The sequence below is a fragment of the Mobula birostris genome, chromosome 13 (genome assembly GCF_030028105.1).
Source record: "Mobula birostris isolate sMobBir1 chromosome 13, sMobBir1.hap1, whole genome shotgun sequence".
Lineage (NCBI taxonomy): Eukaryota > Metazoa > Chordata > Chondrichthyes > Myliobatiformes > Myliobatidae > Mobula > Mobula birostris.
The window spans coordinates 2,358,239-2,374,286 of NC_092382.1; the positions used below are offsets into that span (position 1 = coordinate 2,358,239).

General features: G+C 45.2%; 1 pseudogene; it reads right to left on the reverse strand.

Moving 5' to 3' along the window:
- The window catches only part of LOC140208211 (NACHT, LRR and PYD domains-containing protein 3-like), a 169,444-nt pseudogene that overhangs the window by 114,969 nt on the left and 38,427 nt on the right, over positions 1 to 16,048 (reverse strand).

Here is a 16,048-nt window from a genome sequence, read left to right on the forward strand (position 1 = left end):
CCAGATCTGCTGGAGACCATCAGAGATCAACATCTCCATTGCCACGTAGAACTCCTAGAACGTGCAGGAGATGAATATTAATCAATATTCCCTCTGATACCAGCAGTTCGGTGACAATAGACTAAACACACTCACCTCATTTTCTTCTCTACTGAAATGTCCCTCCTTTGTCAACATCCAACCGAGTCTCTCAACCTTTTCTTCAATCGCTTGTTTAAGTCTGTCTCTGTAGAACTTTGTCAGCTGGTACAGTCGATATTCCTCCCCCTGTGCCAGGAGGTCAGAGATTGTAAACTCTGGCTCTGCAAATATAAAAAGTGAATGTAGTCACAAACTCAAATATCACCTGTCTCCACTGCTCTCACCCAACCCAACGAACCAGTCATGTCAACAACCTCAGTGTTCACCTGCCTTCATCTGGAAACATGGATTTTATCCTAATCTCTGACACTGGACTAAAACCGAACCATCAATGCGCTAGACATGACGTTACCAGAAGGACCACATTTACTAGAAACCTGTTTCTCCCACCGTCCCACCCACTCACCCATCGCAGTTTAAGATGGGCAATAAATGTTGGGACTGCCAATGATAGTCGCTTCCCAGAGATACTCTCTCCATCCTGGTGAATACGTTTCCCACAACTGTTATCCTGGAAATACTCTCTTATCCGGATAGCTGCGTTTCCTCCGATACACATCCTGGATATCATCAGAACAGGTAGTACATTTCCTGTAGTGCGGTAACGGGTGCCCCCCTACACCACATGTACCACATCCACACATTTCCCCTCTCTGACCAACCCTCCAACAAGGAATCACATTTACCCTCCTCCCTGCCACATTCTGCGAAAACATTACCCTCATATTTCACTCACCCACTCCCTGTTGGGGACTTGACAATTCCGTGTTTAATGAGCTTCTGGGCTGACAGACAGTCGCCTCACTTGTACCAGTTCCAGGGTCCTGATCAGTGTCTCTGACGTCACTGTCTCTGGGCTGACAGACAGTCACCTCACTTGTACCGGTTCCAGGGTCCTGCTCAGTGTCTCTGACGTCACTGTCTCTGGGCTGACAGACAGTCGCCTCACTTGTACCAGTTCCAGGGTTCTGCTCAGTGTCTCTGACGTCACTGTCTCTGGGCTGAATTTGCTCCACTTCCGCTGCGGCCGGACCGCATTCCATTGGGACGTCGCTCTCAATCTGACCCTGCTTTGGTACCTTGCTTCCCATGTCCCGATCATCTTCCCTCAATGAGTTGCCTGGTAAAAACCTCTTGAGTACTTTCCGTACCCGATTTAATTTCCCACCTGAAGTAAATGATGAATAGCAGGTTTAGAGTGATTTATACTCGAGCAAGGATTCACAATGGGTGCCTGCAATGGAGCCGAGACTCCGGCTGACCAGATTTGGAGTGGGACTGTGCTAGTGAATGAGAACCACACTTCCTGCTAGGTGACCGTCCCGATAAGCCGGTGTCTGGACACATCCACTCCCAGGAAAAAACTGGATAGACACAGTAATACTGATCACCGACTACGCATTAGTTGAACACACTGATAACCAGCGGTTATTAATGGAACAGCATCAGGTGATACGGGGAATTATCACTGGGATTATCTTTCATAAACATAAATCTCCCTGGGTCACAAACTGTCCAGTCACCTGTGTCACTCACAAACAATCCACTGGATTACTCATGGTCCGATCCTCTAGATCACACGTTCTCCGTTTGCTTTGTCTTACATTGTCTTGTCCCCTGGGTCACAGACTGACCATTGCCTTGATGCCTGGTCCCCTGGGTCCCATCCCGTCACCTGGAGGATGATTGTCATGTAACAACTATACAAGTCATTGGCAAAGGGAGCGTCTTGGCGTGCAGTTCTCGTAGCTAAACTTAAAGTCTCACCGAGAGAGCTTTGCGTTCATTTGCGGTTGCTGATCTATAGGATGGATGTGATTCAGCTGGAAAGACTGTCGAGAAGATTGTCAAGTATGTTACTGGATGGAGCTGCTTGGTTTTTGTGTTATATGTTTCGGCTGGGACAGTTTGCCCTGGATCAGGGCAGCTTGAAGGGTGACCTTACACACGTACATAAAGTAATCAGGGGTGCAGAGAGGGTGGATAGTCATAATATGTTTCCCAGGTTAGGGGAGTCTGAGACTCGAGGGCAGAAATTTAAAAGGGACTGAAGGGGCATTTTTTCACGTGGCGGGTGATGAGTATAAATTGCACGCAGTCAGAGGAGGCTGTAAACACAAATAAAAGGATTCGTTTCCAGGCTGTAATCTCTGTTTTATTCCACCTGGAATCACAGAGTTGAGCACAATCACAATGCCCACCGGAGACAGTGACAGTTGGTCATTGGTTATACCGGGTCTCCCATCAGAGATACTGGGAATTTAAATTCAGGTAGCAGATCATCTCAAGAGGGAAATATTGAGAACTCACTTTCACCATTTGGCCACAGACCAGACATGGATTGGGATATTAAAACAAAATCAGAATCAGGTTTATTATGACCGGCATGTGACGTGAAATTTGTTAATTTAGCAGCAGCAGCTCAATGCAATACATAATCTAGCAGGGAAAAAAATAATACTGAATAAAAAAAAATAAACAAGTAAACCAATTACGAATATTAAATAGATTTTTTAAAAACTTGCAAAAACAGAAAGACTGTATATTAAAAAAATCTAAGGTAGTGTCCAGAGATTTAATGTCCATTTAGGAATCGGATGGTAGAGGGGAAGAAGCTGTTCCTGAATCGCTGAGTGTGTGCCTTCAAGCTTCTGTACCTGCTTTCTGATGGTAACGGTGAGAAAATGGCATGCCCTGGGTGCTGAAGGTCCTGCATAATGGACGCTGCCTTTCTAAGACACTGCTCCCTGAAGATGTCCTGGGTACTTTGTAGATTCATACCCAAGATGGAGCTGACCAGATTTACAACTTCCTGCAGCTTCTTTCGGTCCTGTGCAGTAGCCCCTCCATACCAGACAGTGATACACCAAACCAGACCACAAGTTTATCTAAAATGAAGTGTCTCCTGATCCTCAGCCATTTCCAAGGCTGGCAATGTTCTCGGCTCGGTTACAGAAAACAGAGTTTGGAAAATTTCCCTCATCTACTTTCCCTCAGAGTTTGGAAAATTTCCCTCATCTGAATTTTATAAATAAAAGTTGGAGATGTCTTTCACCTCTAAACAGGCCGATGTGCAACAAGCCCTGAGCCTGGACTTTTACGTAACAAACAACACCGCCGTCACATTCCTGTTTGTGTTTCACTCTCAACCTACTGATTCAGGGTCTCCGGCTCCTTTCACTCAGGTGGAGCTTTGCCTGGTGAACGAAGTCATTCGACCATTACTGGTGTCAGGTCCCTGCACTGGGACTGTTGGACTGATCAATTACACAAAGCCACTTTACCAGTGGGATCAATGACACTTTTCTCTGCCCTGTTAGCACCTGTGTAAGTTTCTTCATCTGAACTAGTAACCATGTAACAATTACAGCACGGAAACAGGCCATCTCGGCCCTTCTAGTCCATGCCGAACTCTTACTCTCACCTAGTCCCACCAACCTGCACTCAGCCCATAACCCTCCATTCCTTTCCTGTCCGTATATCTATCCAATTTGTTTTAAACGACAACATCGAACCTACCTCAACCACTTCTGCTGGAAGCTCGTTCCACACAGCTACCACACTCTGAGTAAAGAAGTTCCCCCTCATGTTACCCCTAAACTTTTGCCCTTTAACTCTCAACTCATGTCCTCTTGTTTGAATCTCCTCCATTCTCAATGGAAAAAGCCTATCCACATCAACTCTATAAATCCCCCTCATAATTGTAAACACCTCTATCAAGTCCTCCCTCAACCTCCTATGCTCCAAAGACTAAAGACCTAACTTGTTCAACCTTTCTCTGTAACTTAGGAGATGAAACCCAGGCAACATTTTAGTAAATCTCCTCTATACTCTCTGAACTTTATTGACATCTTTCCTATAATTTGGTGACCAGAACTGTGCACGATACTCCAAACTTGGCCTTACCAATGCCTTATACAATTTCAACGTTACATCCAAACTCCTATACTCAATGCTCTGATTAATAAAGGCCAGCAAACCAAAAGCCTTCTTCACCACCCTATCCACATGAGATTCCACCTTCAGGGAACTATGCACTATTATTCCTAGATCACTCTGTTCTACTGTATTCTGCAATGTCCTACCATTTACCATGTATGTCCTATTTTGATTAGTCCTACCAAAATGTAGCACCTCACATTTTTCAGGATTAAACTCCATCTGCCATCTTTCAGCCCAGTCTTATAACTGGCCTAAGTCTCTCTGCAAGCTTTGAAAATCTACTTCATTATCCACAATGCCACCTATCTTAGTATTATTTGCATACTTACTAATCCAATTTACCACCCCATCATCTAGACCATTAATATATATGACAAACAACACTTGACCCACTACCAATCCCTGAGACACACCGCTACACACCGTCCTCCAATCTGACACACAGTTATCCACCACTACTCTCTGGCATCTCCCATCCAGCCACTGCTGAATCCATTTTACTATTTCGATATTAATGCCTAACGATTGAACCTTCGAAGTGCAGCTACAGGACAGAAGTTTAATGATAAAGATCCCAGTGAACGTACCTGTAGCCATTCTGATTCTGACTGACGATTGTCGTCGTCTTGTTTACACTTTGGTCGCGGTGCAGGACAGCTCCAGCTGTTGGTGATGCCCTGAATTACATACAACAAGCAGACAGTGAGTCAGAAAGAATACGATTCTTTGCAAAATGTGACCGTATCGCCACCCTGTGTATCAGAGCAGCAGTTTGCTTAGGGAACAAACATTCCCTGTTAACATCAACTCCCACACCATGTCTGTACGTCAGTCCAGTGATATCTGGCGAATCCTATTGACAGAGCCAGAGAGCAACAGAGCACAGACACAGACCCTTCAGCACAATGAGACAATGCTGACCACAGTGCCCACAGAGTTGGTCCCAATTTCCTGTGTTGGGCCCATTTCACTCTTGGCCTCTTCACTCCATCTACACATCCCAACTGCTATCGTCACAATCACTGTCTATCTCATTGGTAACTCTGAAGCAAAGCATTCATTAAGCACCGCATCACCGCATCCTCCAGGCACATTTCCTCCCTTGCTCCTGTGTAGTCCTACCCTCAATCTATTCATCCTCCTCTTCTTTTCCCACATGTAGAACGCCTTGGGCTTTCCTTCATCCTGCTTCTCAAGGACACCTCAAGTTCCTTCGACCTCTAAGTCATTACTTAAGCTCCTTCCAGGCTACCTTATAATTTCCTAGAGGCTTGCTTGGATGTTGCTTCCTAAACCTAAATAATGCTTCCTTTTCCCTCTTGCTTAAATGTTCTCATCTCTTGTGACCACAGTTTGTTTATATAAACATTCTTTCACTGTGGGTGGAACCGTATATAAGTGTTCCTGAAACAACCTTCACATTTCCATTGTGTATTTCCCCTTGAAAATGTTTTCCCAATTTACACCCCAAAGTTGCTCCGAATACCATTGTAACAATCCATCCACTAATTAAATACTGTCTCGTAGGGTCTGCTACTATCCTTGTCCATGACCATGATAAAAGTTGGGGTGTTGTGGTCACTGTCTCAAAAGGGCCACCCATTGTGACATCAGTCACCTGACCAGCATCATTGCCTCATATTAGATACAGTACGGCAACTCCTCCAGTGAGCCCATCCACATACTGTGTCAAGAATCCTTCCTGGACACACAACACATTCTGCCCCATTGACACACTTTGGAGCGAGGAGGTGGAATCAACATCAGGAAAGTTGAGGTCAACAATGATAACAACCTTGTTGCTTTTGCACCTTTCCCAACGCTGCCAAGTTATCTGCTCTCATTATCCCTGTGGCTTTGGGGGAGGCCTATAGAATACTCCCAGAATGATAGCCCCCTTTCCGTTTCTGACTTTCACCCACATTGATGTCCTCTGTGTATGTCGCTGTGATACCATCCCTAATTAGTACAGAGAATTCCCCCCCATTCACCCCCCACCCCCATATGTATTATGAAACAACTAAAACCTGGAGCATCAAACACCAATCCTGCCCTTGTAACAGTCAGGTCTGTGTAATGGTGATAACATGCCATCCATTACTCGGATTTCCAGAAACTGCAGATTTTCTCTTTTTTTTTTGATAGGTCATCATTCAGTCATGGTACAAGTCATAATACATAGCAGAATTAGGTAAAATGGTCATTCTAGTCTGCTCCATAATCAATCATGAAGGATTATTTTTCCAACACTGTATTATTGCTTCCCTGCTATAATACTCAACCCATTTAGCAATCCAGAACATGAATATACCCAACGATAGCCTCCACCACCCTCTGTGACATCAAATTCCACAGATGAACCAACATTTGGCTGAAGTAATTGCTCTCACCTCAGTTTTAAAGTGAAGCTTCTTTATTCTGAGGCAGCACTCTCAGATCCCAGACTCTCCGTCTAATCAAGACACCCTCTCCATTCCCACTGCATCCAGACTTGCTGTTATTCAGTTGGTGTAAATAATCACCCCCGCCCTAACTTCCACCCCCCCCACACCAAACCCCAACCACCATCCCTCTGAACCCCACTAAACACAGGCCCAGGTCCATCAAATGCTCCACATGCATAATGCTTATTCTTCAGATTATTCTTGTGAACCTTGTTATCAACAGCTGTACTGAATACATTTCCGGGGAAAACAGGACAATTGGTACCAGGATAATGTACTGGGAAAAGCTGTGCTTTCTTTACTCTTCTGTCAACTCTCACAAAATGTTCCAGGGTGAATGTAATACAGATAAACTGGAATCACTGAAATGCTCAGCAGGTAAGGAACAGCTGTGGGGAGAGGAAAAAAGTTAGCAATTCGGTTTCCTAACCTTTCATCAGAATGGATTCAAACATCATCCAGTTTTTAGTGGAAAATCTTGGGTTGTTCTCCATGGAGTGGTAGGGACTGAGGGAAGATCGGATGGAGGTTTATAAGATTATGAAAGACATAGATAGAGTAGACGGGGAGTATTGTTTCACTGTTTAGAAATGTCTAATACCAGAGGACATGCAATGAAGGTGTGAGGGAGTAGTTGCAAAGGAAATGTGAGGGTAAGTTTTTCTACTCAGAGAGGTGTGGATGCCTGGAATGCGCTGTCTGTTATGGTGGTGGAAGCCAACACATTGGAAGCTATTAAGAGATGTTTAGGTAGGCACATGGGTGTGAGGAAGATTGAGAGGATATGGACATTGTGTACGTAGGTGTCATTATTTTTTTTGGGGGGGGGGGGTTGATTTACTTTTTATCTGGTTTGGCACACCATTGTGGCCGATGTGCCTGTTCCTGTGATGTACTGTTCCATGTTCTGTTCTATCTTCAGCATCTTGAGTTTCCCTTTGACTCCCACTGGCAGATAGACAGGTGACAGTGAGGGGGAATTTCCAAAAGTGAATTGAATTCTGAAACCCCGGTCTATTTCTACTGGGGCAAACACAAAATAGCGTATTAATCACAGCCTCTCCCTGCGAGGGATGGAATGGGAACTCATTCTCTGCTTTGCTTCAGAACTTCAGAACCTCAGAACCAAACATCTGAGCACAGAACAGAAATACTCGCTCAACATCTCAAAAACCCGGACAACCTGATCCCCTGATTCATTTTATCTGGGTGAAAACGTGTGGTATCCCAGGATCCAACCTCAGAGGGTCACAGCCCACACCCAGAGCCTCACACATCTTTTCCACATATCACATTGGGTGTTTCCACATCTCACACTGACAGACTCACGCTACCAATATCCAGCCCCTGGAGACGTCTGCTTCACTGCGGAAGGAGGAACATCCAGCCACATCTGTAAAAGCACCAACGTAGACCGAAGCCCAAACACTACCAGTTCCATATTCCTGGAGCCCCCATCCCAAGATTGTATCTCAAGCACCAACTCTCCCAGGGCTCTTTGCTGCCGGTAATATGCGGCAGTGTCTCAGCTAATCCCAGTTCAATCTTCTTGCTGCGTGGGATCTCGCCCAGTACAGCTGGCTGCCATGTTTCCTGCAGTGTAGCAGGAACAAAATGTAAAATTATAAAGTAGAAAATGCTGGGAACTCAGTTCATCAGACTACATCTCTGAAAGGACAAATGGTGGAAGACCCAGTTTCAGAACTGAGACTGTTCGAGATGCTGCCTATCTGCTGAGCGTTTCCAGTATTTTCTCCTCCTTACTTTGAATTTCCTGCAACTGTAGTATTCTCTCCCTCCTCGTTTTAATGCACAGATAGTAACTGATTGTAAAATATCAACAACACCCTAAACAGTAAATGCCACCCCACCCCAACCCATTTGTTAGTTCTCAGTTCATCCTGACCCTGGTGTAATACATCCCATACAGTCAATACTCACAGCATCCTTTCCTCCCACTGTCACTCTGTTACATTTGCTCCTGAGGCCACTGTCTCTACGCTGAGAGGCGGTGACCACAGAGCGATAAAAAGTACAACACTTGCTGCAGCTCTGACAGGCCGTTACCCTGGAAACGGAGGAAGTGGCTCACCGAAAATAACCGAGAAAGGAAACAACAAACTCAACATCAGATGCTGAGAGTTTCATTATTACAAAGATTAACACTGCAGCCATTTTGTAACGGGGAAACTAAAATTGAAATGGCTGTTTTTACCCTGCCTCGTGCTGTATTCAATTAGACCTCTGGTAGTTCTTATTAACAAAGGAAAAAAAAACAACAACAAAAACACACAAAAAAATAAAAAAATAATAAAACAACAACGAATCCTGGAAAATTAAATGAAGTAAAAGGTGAAAGAGAGCACTTTACAACGATGACATAGGTCAGAAGAAAGTTTGCTGATACTGATCAGTGAGGTATCCTAAAATGACACAGCTAGAACAAACAATAAGAAATTTGGCATATACCGTTTGCCCCTGACCAAACTTTATCAATGAGTCATGGAAAGTATCCGATCTGGATACTTCCCGCCTTCGTACGGCTGCTGCTCTGCCCATGAGAAGTTGAAACATCAGAGAACTGTGGACACAGCTGAGCACAGCATAGAAACAGGCCGCCCCCACCCCCCATGAACTGTCTCTATATTCCCCGTTGCCTCAGCAAAACAGGAAACAGAATCAAAGTTCTCCACAAACCTGGACATTCTCACCTCTCCCCACCCATCCGGTGGAAGATTAAAAGAAAACAGAAACATACCACTGGGCTGAAGGATGGCCTCCATTTTGCTGTGATATCAAATTGAATGTTCCCAGTATGATAGGACACAGCTTAATAAGATGGACTGTCGACCTCGCTATCTAACTCCATGTGACCTTGGACCATATGTCTACCTGCACCGCACTTTCTCTGTAACCATAATGATTTGTTACATTCAGTTATTATTTTACCTTCCATCACCTCAATGTTCTGTTGTAATGTATTGATTACTATGGATGGTTCGCAAGACAGGTTTTCACTATACCTCGGTACATGACAAGAATAAACGATTCCCCACTTTAATTGTGTGGAAACATCAGAGAGAACGAGTTTTTCCTCTGGAACATCTGTAGAGAGTTTTCACTAAAGTGTACACACTATTGAGGAACCCACATAGAAATATAGAAACATAGAAAATAAGTGCAGGAGTAGGCCATTCGGCCCTTCGAGCCTGCACCACCATTTATTATGATCATTGCTGATCATCCAACTCAGAACCCCGCCCCAGCCTTCCCTCCATACCCCCTGATCCCTTTAGCCACAAGGGCCACATCTAACTCCCTCTTAAATATAGCCAATGAACTGGCCTCAACTGTTTCCTGTGGCAGAGAATTCCACAGATTCACCACTCTCTGTTTGAAGAAGTTTTTCCTAATCTCGGTCCTAAAAGGCTTCCCCTTTATCCTCAAACAGTGTCCCCTCGTTCTGGACTTCCCCAACATCGGGAACAATCTTCCTGCATCTCGCCTGTCCAATCCCTGTAGGATTTTATACGTTTCAATAAGATGCCCCCTCAATCTTCTAAATTCCAATGACTATAAGACTAGGCGAACCAGTCTTTCATCATATGAAAGTCCTGCCATACCAGGAATCAATCTGGTGAACCTTCTTTGTACTCCCTCTATGGCAAGGAAGTCTTTCCTCAGAGTAGGGGACCAAAACTGCACACAATACTCCAGGTGTGGTCTCACCAAGGCCTTGTACAACTGCAGTAGTACCTCCCTGCTCCACTATTCGAATCCTCTCGCTATAAAGGCCAGCATACCATTCGCCTTTTTCACCGCCTGCTGTACCTGCATGCCCACTTTCAATGACTGGTGTATAATGACACCCAGGATTCGTTGCACCTCCCCTTTTGCTAATCAGCCACCATTCAGATAATATATATATACACACACACACACATAAATGGAATACGCTTAATTCTCACATTAATATGGTCACATACCCGGAAATATCGGCAAGTCGTAACAGGGGAATGGAATCAAGAACAAAATGCCCAGACAGAAAGAGATGACGTCACAGATCTGGATGTCACTGCTGGTCTCAACGGGTGAAAGATAAAACTGCTCATACACGTGGGGTGATGCCCCGAACGTGGAGTTACTGCCATTAATCTTCTCTGTCTGCAAGAGCACAACAGGCCGAATGGCCGCTTCCCGTGTACTGGAACTATGTAAAACAATTGTCGACCCCAGGCATCGCTGCAGGTGAAGTTTAGATCCGCTACCGGGCCGGGTGATGGACATAAAGATCCCCGGGTACAACTCCACAGATGGGAGTAGTTCCAGCATCCCGCCTCATCCCGCTCCCAGGACTAGAGCAACAGGGGCTGAGCGGAGGCTCATCTCCGGCGGCTCGGTGTGAAGGTCCCACAACCAGGATCGACCCCGGCAAGTTTTGGCCAGCAACCCGGACCGAAACCGCCTGTCCGTGTGACTTAACGATACTCACTACCCATCGTCAGATTTCCCGCTCGGGACCGGCCTCAATACTCACCGATGGGAGCTTCCCCCGCAGACAGTAAATCTTCCCCCGGCTCCCCGCCAACGATCCGCATCAACGCTGAACGGAAAGGAAACCACCGACTATCGAGACTGAGCATGCGCAGTATGAGCTCCGCGTCTCCAGCGCTGTGGTGGGCGGAGAGCGGTGGTGGGGGAGCGGATACAAACCTGCAGATGCTGCAGCTCCGCGGTAAACGGGACTGGTGAGTCTCTCATGTCAATATTAGAATCAGGTTCAATATCACCGGCACGTGTCATAAAAATGTGTTGCCTTTACGGCAGCAATACTAAGTAATACATAATAACAGAGAAAAACTGTGAACCACAATAAGGACGTGTGTGTGTGTGTGTGTGTACAATTTTTTGAGAAGCACAGATGAATGCAAGAGGTTCAAATCCCCCGTAAATAGGGTCATACATCGGGAAACAGTGGCTGCACTTCAGCAGGTCATAACGGTAAAATGGGCTGAAAAACAAATGCCCACCCACAGTGGGAGGAGGTGACTAATCTGGACGCCACCGCCTTGTCTGAACGGGCGAAAAATGAAAGATGAAAGATGGGTATAGTCCCGGCATCACCGCCTCATTCCTCCCCCGCCCGTCAGGACAAGAACAACAGGGACTGAGCGGAGGCTCATTTCGGACGGTTCTCTGTGAAGGTCTCACAACCCGGACCGACGCCGGCAGGTTCTGCTCCAGGAAGCGGGGCGAGGCCGCCAATTCGGAGAAGTTAACGGCACTGACTGCCCAAGATCAGGCCTCCCCGCTTGGGACCAGCCTCGATACTCACCGATGTGAACTTGATATCTTCACCCCGCAGTCAGCGATCCCTCCCTCGGCTCAGTAAAGCAGAGCGGAGGGCGGGACTTGGGAAAAAAAGCGGTGTGACGAACCAGCAGCAATAGATTACAAATGGAGTCTGGTTTTGATGTTAAAACCACTATCTTTATTAGTAACTACTTATAATATCTTAACTTAAGCAGGATAAACAAAAGTTAACAGTGTTACGTAGGCACATATGTGTGTGGCTTCCAAGGTAACAAACTTGGAAACAAAGCTAGAGTCTTACGAGGGTGAAATATGCAAGTTCGGTTGTCCACGAAGTGAATAATGGGAGAGAGAGAGAGATATCTGTAATCCCAGGCAAATGCAGAGAGTAGGCGATCACGTCGAATTTCACAGATAAACGGAAGAGCCGTCGTCGAAGATCTTATCCGTTGAATCGATCCAAAGTCCACTCAAATATCTCACCAAAGTGACCTGTCACAGGAATGTCGTCTTCAAGTGGTGACCACATCATATACCCAGGCAAGGGTTAACTTCGAGTGGTCCCACAGGACATTCCTGAACCCACTCCGATGGATTATACGACGTTTGAGACACGCTCATCTGGAGCAATCCTGCCCCGGCAGTTCTTAGTTCCAACTCGTACTCAGACTGCCAGAGTAGCTGTTCGTTCGTTCGTTCGTTCGTTCTCTCTTTCTCTCTTTCTCTTTCTCTGTCTCTATTTTAATCTGCACAAACTGTGAAAGCTTCTGACTGACGTCATAGTCCCGTCTCACTCAGGCGCTCTTAAAGTAACAGTCCACAGTGCGAAACCGCAGGCCCGTAACACCCGCAACTGCTGCACATCTGCGGTAATGTGTGATCACGTGACCGGTGGGAGGGTCTCCCCTGACAATGTCAGAATCTGGTTTAATATCACCGGCAATGTCCTGGAACGTGTGATCTTTACGGCAGCAGTACAATGTAATTCATCATAGCCGAAAAAAGTAAATTTATAGATGTGTGTGTGTGTGTGTGTGTATTAAATTAAATAAGAGTGCAAAATTTAAATTAAAGCGTAATTAACCGATTCTCCACTGTAGTTGTGTGGAAATATAAGACAGCCTGGATTGCTGATTTAGATCTTCCAGGGGGAGGTTTAATTGTACTGTACACATTTTTGAGAAGTGCAAATAAATGGAAAAGTTGTTAAATCTCGGAAAGATGTGGTCATAGAAACATAGAAAACATACAGCACAATACAGGCCCGTCGGCCCACAAAGCTGTGCTGAACATATCCCTACATTCGAACTACCTGGGTTTTACACATAGCCCTCTATTTTTCTACTGCTGCATATAGTCATCCAGGAGACTATTCAAAGACCCTATCGTTGCCGGCTCCACCATCTCCACCGGCAGCCCATTCCACGCACTCACCACTCTCTGCATAAAAGTCTTACCCCTGACATCTTCTCTGTATCTGCGTCCAAGCACCTTAAAACTGTGCCCTCTCGTGCTAGCAATTTCAGACCTGGGAAAAAAGCCTCTGAATATCCACACGATCAATGCCTCTCATGATTTTGTACACCTCTAATAAAGATAATTGAGGTCGAATCGTTCGGATAGAGATGGTGCTCGGTACTCGGTGTCGGAGGGCTGATCGGAGCTCGAGGTTTTCTGAAGACTCAGAGTTGACTGTGTTGGAGCATGGCAGGGAGAGTTTTCTTCCTTCTCCCGTCTGCGTGAGATGCGGACTGTTCCTCATCAAGTTATGGTATTGTTGCACTGTTGTAACTATATGTTATAATGTCTTGGTCTGTCCGGTGTTTTGTGATATCACACCGGAGGAAATATTGTATCATTTCTTAATGCATGCATTACTAAATGATAATAAAAGAGGACTGCTAGTCTTCATAATCTAATTTTACAAATTATCCAGCTGCTGCTGGGTGATCAGATTAAATCGGTTATTTCCCTCAGTCCTATTTCTCGGAGCACTGTAACTGCAGATTCCAAATATAGTTGTAAACTGTACCGAAATTTCGACCCTCCTTGTGGAACACGGCTGCCCGCTGCCTTCCGGCCAGAATTCACTCTAATCATCTGCCTCCTGTGAGTAAGCCAATTGTGAACCAATCAGCCAGGTTTCCCTGGTTCACCCGCCTCCTGACTTTCTGAATGAGTCCACTATGGGGAACTGATCAAACGCCTGAACAAAATTAATGCACCCACATCGACTGTTCTGATTCTTCTGTTTGTTTTAATTTCACTTTTTCAAATAATTCTGTCTGGCTCAGAAAGGACTACACGTCCCTGAATTGTAGTCTGTGTTGCGTATTAATGATAATTTTGTTTTTGTTCCACAACACTCTTTGCTCTCTCATTCACTATACCAGTCCCACCCTGGTCTGACTGTCCAAATGCACCAACTCTCACTTGTTCAAGTTGAAAACTACTGACCATTTCTCAGACCATTTCCGTAACTAACCAAGATGTCTTGGAAATTCATTGTAACCTGTTGCAATATCAGCTAGACTCCCGAAATTAGTATCAAACTGGCTAACCGTGCCATGTACATTCTTATACAAATCAATGGCATGAATAACAAATTAATCAGGTCTCGACACTGACACACACATCCCACTCGTCACAGGCCTCCATTCGCTAAATCCATCTTCAATCATCACCCTCTGCTTCTTGTTCTCGATCCCGGTGTGAATCCACCTCGCTAGCTCCCCGTGAATCCCATGTGACCAAACCTTCCAGATCAGCTGCCATGCGGGATCTCCTTACAGACATTTCCAAAGTTCAGATGAACAACATCACTGCCCTATTTCATCAATCCTCATAGTTAGCTCTTCAAAAACCTCCAGAATACTTGAGAGGTATGATGTCCCACTGGGTGTGCAGACGGCAATTTCCCCATAACCAATGTCCAACCGCCTCAGACTTCAGCTTCACTGCAGACTGAGGAAATTCCAAACCAGCTGTCGAATTACCAACCTGGACTGAAGCCTGTATACTGCCAGTTCCATATTCTCAGAGTCACCTGCCCAATATTATCACCCGTACAAAGACGCTCTGGTGCCGGTGATTTGCCGTGATGTTCCTACTATTTCCAATTCACAAACTGAGATGGAACTGGAACCTAATGACCCTCTGCCGTGGCCAGTGGTCAGGCTGGTTCCCCGGTCTGTAGATTGTGAGAGGATGCAGATACACTTCAGCTTGTTTCCAACGACTAAACTGAGCACATTTGATCACAATGCCATTGCTGTGTGGGATCTTGCCCAGCACAGCTATCTGCCATGTTTCCCCTCAGTGTAGCAGGAACAAAATGTAACATTATAAAGTAGAAAATTATGAGAACTCAGTACATCAGTTTACATCTATGAAAGGAGAAATGGTGGAAGACCCAATATCAGAACTGGAACTGTCCAAGATGCTGTCGATCTGCTGAGCTTTTCCAGTATTTTCGTCATCTTACTTCAAATTTCCTGCAACTGTAGTATTCTCTCCCTCTTCATTTTAATGCACAGATGGTAACTGATTGCAAAATATCAGCAACGCGCTAAAATCTAAATACCACCCCACTCCAATCAGTTCGTTATTTCATAGTTCATTCTGACCTTGGTGTAATACATTCCATACAGTCAATGCTCACAGCATCCTTTCCTCCCACTGTCACTCTGTTACATTTGCTCCTGAGGCCACTGTCTCTACGCTGAGAGCCGGTGACCACAGAGTGATAAAAAGTACAACACTTGCTGCAGCTCTGACGGGCTGTTACCCTGGAAACGGAGGAAGTGGCTCACCGAAAATAACCGAAAAAGGAAACAACAAACTCAACATCAGATGCTGAGAGTTTCATTATTACAAAGATTAACACTGCAGCCATTTTGTAACGGGGAAACTAAAATTGAAATGGCTGTTTTTACCCTGCCACATGCTGTACTCAATTAAACCTCTGGTATTTCCAGCTATCAAAAAAAAACAAACAAAAAAAAACACACAATCCTGGAAAAGATGCAAAACAAAACTTCACAATGAAGGCAAAGTTTAGAAGAGAGATTGCTGAAATATATCATTGCGGCAATGGGATACAGACTGGACAGAGGTTGAACAAGATAAGCAGGGAATGAGCAGATGAAACCAGGTGGGAAAAGGAATGTCGTCCAGTAATACACAGATACTGAAATAATAGTACACAC